Source organism: Danio aesculapii, chromosome 16, assembly GCF_903798145.1.
Source record: "Danio aesculapii chromosome 16, fDanAes4.1, whole genome shotgun sequence".
Lineage (NCBI taxonomy): Eukaryota > Metazoa > Chordata > Actinopteri > Cypriniformes > Danionidae > Danio > Danio aesculapii.
Genome location: NC_079450.1, coordinates 41514205 through 41522444, shown reverse-complemented (window position 1 = coordinate 41522444; position 8240 = coordinate 41514205).

The following is an 8240-nucleotide window of genomic DNA, read 5'->3' as shown; positions in this document are numbered from 1 at the left end:
CCTCAGAAGACGGATCACAAACTATTGAGGTAGAAGTGAAATTTTTCTTTTAGACTGAGTGCATCATGACTGCTGTTCAGCAAAACCTTTTGACCTCTCTTTTCACATCATTTGGCTCCTGCGGCAGAACATTTGTCAGTGTGCAAAAAGTTTTCTTTAGGTTCAAATGGCTAAAACGCTCTGTGGATGAACTTCAGCTATATGCCATCTTTCTTCCTACCCTTTTGGCCGGATGCCCACGTAACCATAGTAACCCGCATATCGCATTGTGTGCTGCGAAGCCCTGAGCTCATACCCTCTGAACTGTGATACTTTCACTGTGCTTTGTATGGAATCTTTCTGTCTCCACAAAAGATGGCCCAAAACGCCATAATTATCACCGCTTGTTCCTCCCGAAGCTGTTAAATGGGTTGAAATGTAGTGCATGTGTAGGCAAAGCGTTTATTTTAATCACACTGCAGTGATTACACGCAAGGAGATAATTTAAGGTTATGTCTGAAGGGTAAACGAAGCCATTGAGCAGGCCTGTGGGTAAAACACATTAGATCAGAGTAGTTTGGCACCCAGTTGATTAAGTGGTATTGTAGAAGGGTAATTATGATTCACCTGCATATATGATTGCAGGGATAGAGTGTCCAGTCTATGTTTAACAAGAACTGCCTCTCCTATTTCGTACTGTACTGATGAGTTTTTATTTGTAGTGCATCACCAGTCTATGCTAACGTTATTTAATTTATTTAATGGCGCTTGCCAAGTAACACTTTTAGTACTAGTTATTTGAACAAAGCCATAATCAGTGTCACTTAAGAGTATCTAGTTTAAACTGGGCTAAAACTCTGTTAGGAATTAGAGCAAATAGTTAATGCAAGGATAATGTGTTGTTATGTACAACAAAAGAAAGCGATTGATTGAAGACATTGTAGAGCCATTAACCTATATTTGTAATAGATCTTTCCAATCTGGTAAATTTCCAAATAAAATGAAAATTGCTAAGATAATTCCACTTTATAAATCTGGAGATAAACACTACTTTACAAATTCTAAGCTAGTTTCTCAGTTTTATAGGTCAACATCCCTGGCAATAACAGAAATTGAGGATATTAGTAATAAGATAGATAAAAAAAAAAGGTCGTTGGAATTTTTATAGATTTAAAGAAGGCATTTGATACAATAAATCATAATATGTTGGTAAATAAATTAGAAAGGTATGGTATTAGAGGAGTAGCCTTGGATTGGATAAGCAGTTATTTAAAAAATAGCCAACAGTTTGTGGAAATTGGCAACCATAAATCTTCATATCTAGATGCAAATTGTGGCATATCACAAGGATCAGTTTTAGGTTGTTTAAGTTTATTTTATTTGGAGATGATACAAGTATCTTTTGTTGGTGATAATTTACCAAAACTTATGGAGTTGATATAAAAAAAAATAAATAAATTTAAATTTATCAATTACCAGTGTACTGGTGAGGAGGATCGGCCGATGGCTGAACCTAGGATCCAGGAGGAACAATGCAGTTTTCGTCCAGTCTGTGTTACACTGGACCAGCTCTATACCCTCACCAGGGTGCTTGAGGGTTCATGGGAGTAGTCCCAAACAGTCCACATGTGTTTTGTGGACTTGGAGAAGGCATTCGACCGTGTCCCTCGTGGCATTCTGTGGAGGGTGCTCTGGGAGTATGGGGTCAGATTAGCTCTGTTAAGGGCCTTCTCATCCCTGTGTGAACAGAGTAAGAGTCTGCTTCGCATTGCCGGCAATAAGTCATACTTGTTTCAAGGTTTAGCCTTGGGCTGAGGGAGTCTGGTTTGTGGACCACAGGATTTCATCTCTGTTATTCGCAGACAATGTTGTTCTGTTGGCTTCATCAAACATGGACCTTTAGCATGCACTGGGGCTTTTTGCTGCTGGGGTGAGAATCAGCACCTCCAAGTCAGAGGCCATGGTGCTCCACTGGAAAAAGGTGGTTTGTCATATCCAGGTTGGAGGAATGTCCTTACCCCAGATGAAGTAGTTCAAGTATCTTGGGGTTTTGTTCACGAATGAGGGAAGGATGGAACATGAGATTAACAGGTGGATTGGTCCAGGTGCAGCAGTAATGCGGTCGATGTACCTGTCCGTTGTGGTAAAGGAGCTGAGCCGAAAGGAAAATCTATGTTCCTGCTCTCACCTATAGTCATGGAATAAATTTCTTCCAAAATGCATACAAAAGTTTAAGAATTAATGGCTATTCGCAAAACTATGTATTGTTTGCGCCTTTGTTATAAAACATAAATGTACAAATGTTTAATTAATAGATGAATGAAGTGTGTGGTAATGGGTTGGGGAAAATAAGCTTGTGCTTCATCCCGCTCCATTTTTACCTTGTTGAAATTTTTTTTTTGTTAAAGAATTGTTTTATGTATGATTTTTCTGGTTGAAATAAATAAAATCAAAAACTCAGAAACCATTAAAAAATTTTGCATCCCCTGTTTCGAATCTCTGCATGAGTTTAAATTCGAAATGAAATAGCATGCACAGATACATGCCTAAATTAAAGTTTTGCAAAGTAATTAAACTTTGGAAAAGGTAGAAATGGGGTTGACGCTTTCGAATTGGGCAAATAAGCAGTCTGCTAAACTGTAAAAAATGAGGTAGGGTTTACTTGAAAAAAATTTGGAAATGTTTTTCACTCAGAAAAGGCTAATAAATCTTCAAAGCTTTGCCAAGTAAAAGACTAACCAGAATTATTAGTACATTTAATTAGAATTCCCCAAGTAAACTTAACATTTCTAAGTACATTTTATTGCCTTTTTGTTAGTAAAATTTACTTAAGTCATACATTTAAATATATTACTATTTTTAGATTTATTTTTTATCCAAAATTTCTAGTTATCTTTTTAGTTATCCTGAGTTAACTTTACTTCAAAATTTTAAACAAAATATGTTATGGAATGAAGGCCAACTAATAAAGAGCTGCTGGCCTGGAGAGGTGTACTAGCAACAGACACTTTTTTTTTTTTTTCCTATCTTTTAAGACATCCTTGTTTATGCTCTCAACTCCCATCATTCATTGATTCATTCATTTTCCTTTGGCTTAGTCCCTTATTTATCAGGGGTCACAGTGGAATGAACCGCCAACTTATCCAGCATAGGTTTTACGCAGTGCCCTTCTGGCCGCAACCCAGTATTGGGAAACACCTACAGTATACACTTTCACATACACACTCATACACTTTAGACAATTTAGTTTACCCAGTTCACCTATACCACATGTCTTTGGAGTGTGGGGATACCCGGAGGAAACCCACGAGGAGAACATGCAAACTACAGAAATGCCAACTGGCCCAGCCGGGACTCGAACCAGTGACCTTCTTGCTGTAAGGTAACAGTGCTAACCAATAAGCCACTGTGCTGCTAACTCCTATCATTCGTTCATTCATTCATTTTCTTTTCGGCTTAGTCCCTTTACTCATCAGGGGTCACCACAGCGGAATGAACCGCCAACATATCCAACATATGTTTTTATGCAGCAGATGCCCTTCCAGCCGAAACCCAACACTGGGAAATACCCATGCACTCTTGCATTCACACTCACACACTACGGCCAATTTAGTTTATTCAATTCACCTATAGTGCATGTCTTTAGATTGTGGGGGAAACCGGAGCACCCGAAGGAACCCCCACTTGGAGAACCTGCAAACTACAGAAATGCCAACTGGCCCAGCAAGGACTCGAACCAGCCACCTTCTTGTTGTTAGGCGACAGTGCTAACCACTTAGCCACCGTGCTGCCAACTCCCATCATGTCATCTTTAATTCTGTAGTGCTTTACACCATGCAGATTTTGTTGAAGCGGCTTTACAAGGATGAACAGGCAAATAATATAAAAGAAAACTTTATTGTGGAACATGTTCAGTAAATAAGGCAGACAGCAAAACAACACTATTTAATTATGATTTAACTATTTAACACTAAAATGATTGAGCTTTCATATGAAAGTTACTGTTGAGGGACAATCCAATTGAGGGTGAAATCCACACTGGTGACCCGGATATGAGTGAGGTTAAAGGGCACCTATTTTACCCCTTTTTCAAGATTCAAGATAAGTCATATGTGTCTGTAAAATTTCAGCTCAAAACACCCATCAGATTATTTATTATACCTTTAAATTCAATGGGATTTTCTGCTCTAAACACAATGTACTTTAGCCGTTTTTGTTTCCTGTGCCTTTAATGCTAGCTCTCCCCGCCCAACGCTCCCACGTGCCTGTCAGAGTGTGCCTCAATCTCCGCCTCGGCTGTGTCAGATAAACAGTACAGTGACAGACATGAAGGAAGCAGATCTCACGTAACGTTTGTGAGAGATACTGCAGTAAAAACTTTCCACATGATTATTTGATGTGTTGTGGAGTTGCAACGATGAGTCACACACAATGTCATTACAAAGTTCATGCATGCATGCACAGACACACACGCAGCGTGCATTTAACTTTAACTTTGCACTGTTTTTACACGGCAAGTGTGACAGAGTACTCTGCTGTATGGATATCTGTTATGTTCATGAACAAAATTAACTTGATTTAACGTCCACAAACTGGGATTGAAGCATCTGTACTGACACGCGGCTGTGGTGGTGAAGTAAAAAACCGGTAAATCACTGTAATTCATTACAAGCATGCACTGTTTTAAAAACGTTTTAAACTTGTAAAACTCATTCTTGATCACATTTGATGATAATTGATCATCACAGCGAGCTGAACAGATCTTTTAATCCTAGTTGCTTTCCACAAATCCTATCTTGTGGATGTGATTATAAGTGTTAAATATTATTATATGCAGCTATCAATCAATTCAGGGCGCGGGGAAACACACTCCTGCGTCACGTTGTGGGCCTCAAAACGGGAGGGATTTGGATACTATTTTAACGTCAGGAATTAAAAAAAAGAGACTTATTGTCTTTATATCACCCCAATATGACTGTGGACACACAATACCTACACACAGTTCTGTCCAAACAGCTTCCAAAAGATTATTTCCATCATAGGTGCCCTTTAAGAGTAGAAATGTAGGGGTTACATGAACAACATCTCAACAGCCTGGTAATTACCAAAACGCCTTATAGATGTAGAAGTAAAAACATCTGTTTCAGAATAAAAATAAGCAGAAGCACTATTTAGCACACACAACAGATTTAACTGCATATTACTGGGCAGGGGGTGTTGTCTGTATGTACATTTGCCATCCCATCTGTCGTTTAATTTATGTTCTGCTATGTTTTCCAGTGTCTCCTTAGTGCAGCCATGAGCCTGTTTGTGTCTTGTCGTGACTGCAATATTTGACTGTGCGGATAATCCTCTCGCTGCAGGGAAATGTTCTAGAGGTTTCATTATATATCACAACTGACTGCAGAAACGTGTAGGCCTTCGCTGAAGTCTGTATCTGGAAAACAGCTGTCAAAGTCAGGTACAATTCTACTGCTCAATAGCTCACCCAAACAAGGGTTACATTTTGCTGTTCTTTGCTCCCCCTAATTTCAAAATCGTATTATGGCACATTATCCAGATCTGTTTTATGTGCAAAGAGGCTATATTAGCCATCCACTGTGAATTTTTCATCCATTCAGTGTGGAGTAGAAACTGCTTACTTTGCTGGCAACTACCTCTCTGCAGCTCTCACATGGTCACCAACTAACGTTAAGTACAGATGTGCCTGGTTAGTGCCTGGACGGGAGAGAGCATGGAAAAACTGTGTTCTTAATGGTTTTAAAACTACTATCTATTAAGGATACTATCACAATATCTGTTTATTAATATCATTGATTTTTCTAATCATCTAAAAGCTCACATTGTAGAATGCAGTGTTTGAGCATGCAGAATCCCAGACAACATGCAGTATTTTAGCCACTCATAAAAGATGAATCACTGTCTGACTCTTTGAGATTTAGATACGGAGATTAAAGTTCAAGACCAAGACTTTCCAGCACATTGTGAGACATTAGCACTGTTTGCTGTTTACTTTCAGCATCTGACAAAAGCTTTAAGGCCAAACACTTTGCATCTTGCTGAGAGAGAAAGAGATCACGTGGCTGAGCTGGAACTGGACTAGGTCAAGCTTCTCCCCTCTGATCCATTGGTGCTTTCACATCAGTGGTTTGGTTCATCTAGTCCGCACCAACGGCAACAAATGATACATTGTAGCGATTTTCTGCCGTTTTTGAGTCTTTTTCACACCACGCTGATTTCTTTGGTCCGAACCAGTTAAAAGAACAAAAAAGTATGTTATTGAATGTATTTCCTATACTGCTTTTTAAATAGTCAGAATTAACATGCAAGAAAATGCCAGTGGAACTCCCGTAAGTAAACTAATCAGCAGACACAAAATGTTCCGGTCATAGTATACTATATAGTTGTGTACGTCACTTTAGACAAACTTTACAGTTCGAGAATGAAGCATGGCTGCGGCTGGAAAACAATGTTTTAATGCATTGCAAACAGTGAAGGCGCATCGCAAGTCACTTCAGGAGGAGGGATGAGTTAATTTAGCTAAACTGCGACATTTTCATCTTCCGGAAATATTACCAACAATCCATGAGGTAATGTTTTCCCTCTCTCTCTCTCTCTCTATTTAAAATTGGTTGTAAAGCGCTGTCAACAAATATTTTTCCTCCACACCCCATAAGATGGGACAGCGCACCGCACTACGGCAGTTGGATTAGTCCAAAAAGGTGCAATACTTTTTGCAGGTGGGTCTGTTTTAATTCGGATCATGTTCTCACCTTAGGGTAATTTCACACCTGCCTTATTTAGTTAGGTTGAATCGCACTAGAGTTCGTTTTCCCTCTTGAAGCGGCTCGTTTGGTCAGGTGTGAATGAAGCAATCACACTTGAGTGTGCACCAAAAGCGGACCACAAAAGTGGACCATTCCTTAAAGAGGTGGTCTCGGTAAGATTTCAAACAAACCCTGGAGCCGTTAGTTTGTCGTGAGAAAATGTTATATATAATGTGCAGGGCCGGATTAACAAGGGCTAGGTGGGGCTGAAGCCAAAGGGCCCATGAAAGAAGGGGGCCCTTGATTGGCTAAAAAAATAATTTGCGATAGGACGTGGGAAACGCCTCTTTGCATTATGCTTTGTCTCGTCGATAATTTGAAGTATTCCCTTTGGTTCGCTGCTGTTCATAAACACATAAACAGTGACGCCGGTGCCAAACTGGGGCTTGGAGTGGTAGCCCAATCAGAATATTGAATAGCCCTGTTTTAGTCACTCATAAGGGTGATCAGATGTCCCAATTTTCCCAGGACAGTCCCTTATTTCGGCACTACCGCGAGAATCGTCCAGTCAAAGGTATAGGCCAGGGGTCACCAATCTCGTTCCTGGAGGATCGGTGCCCTGCAGGGTTTAGCTCCAACTTGCCTCAACACACCTGCCTGGGTGTTTCAAGTATATCTAAGACCTTGATTAGCTTGTTCAGGTGTGTTTGATGAGGGTTGGAGCTTAAATCTGCAGGACACTGGACCTCCAGAAACAAGTTTGGTGATCCCTGGTATAGGCTAACCAAGCTCGTCGTAGAACAAAAAAATGGAATTCAAAAGTCTTCATCATTGATACACTTGTACATGTAGTAACAGAAGCTGGGATAGGCAGAATCAAACTGAATCATAACTGAAGTGCAGTTTCGGCCGCACGACGGTTACAGCTGGACTCTGAAAACCGATGCTTGCCTGCACAATCCTTCCATTACACAATATAACCGAGACAGTGTGCGAACAAATCAAATAGCCTACACAAGCAGTTATCGAAATATCCATCGTTCCGGAGCAATATCTATATCTATAGTATATCTACAGTAACACTCCGTTATGCTGTACAGTAAGTCTAACTAAATCTATATCATAAATATAAAGATATATCATTAGGGATTTATGGTCAGCTAAAGTTTGAATGAAACTTTTTAAAGCATTTATTATAAAGTGCTAATTTGGGAAGTAATGCAAATGGTTTTTGTTTTTCTGATTTTTGCAGCCTGTGTGAACTTGAAAGTTTTTGTCATTTGTCAATTCTTAATTGTGTATACTTGCAGGCCTTTTTTTCTTTTTTTAAATATTTCCCAAATAATGTTTAACAGAGCAAGGAAATTTTCACAGTATGTCTGATATTATTTTTTCTTCTAGAGAAAGTCTTATTTGTTTTATTTCAGCTAGAATAAAAGCAGATTTAATATAAAAAAAAAAACATTTTAAGGTAAAAATTATTAGCCACTTTGA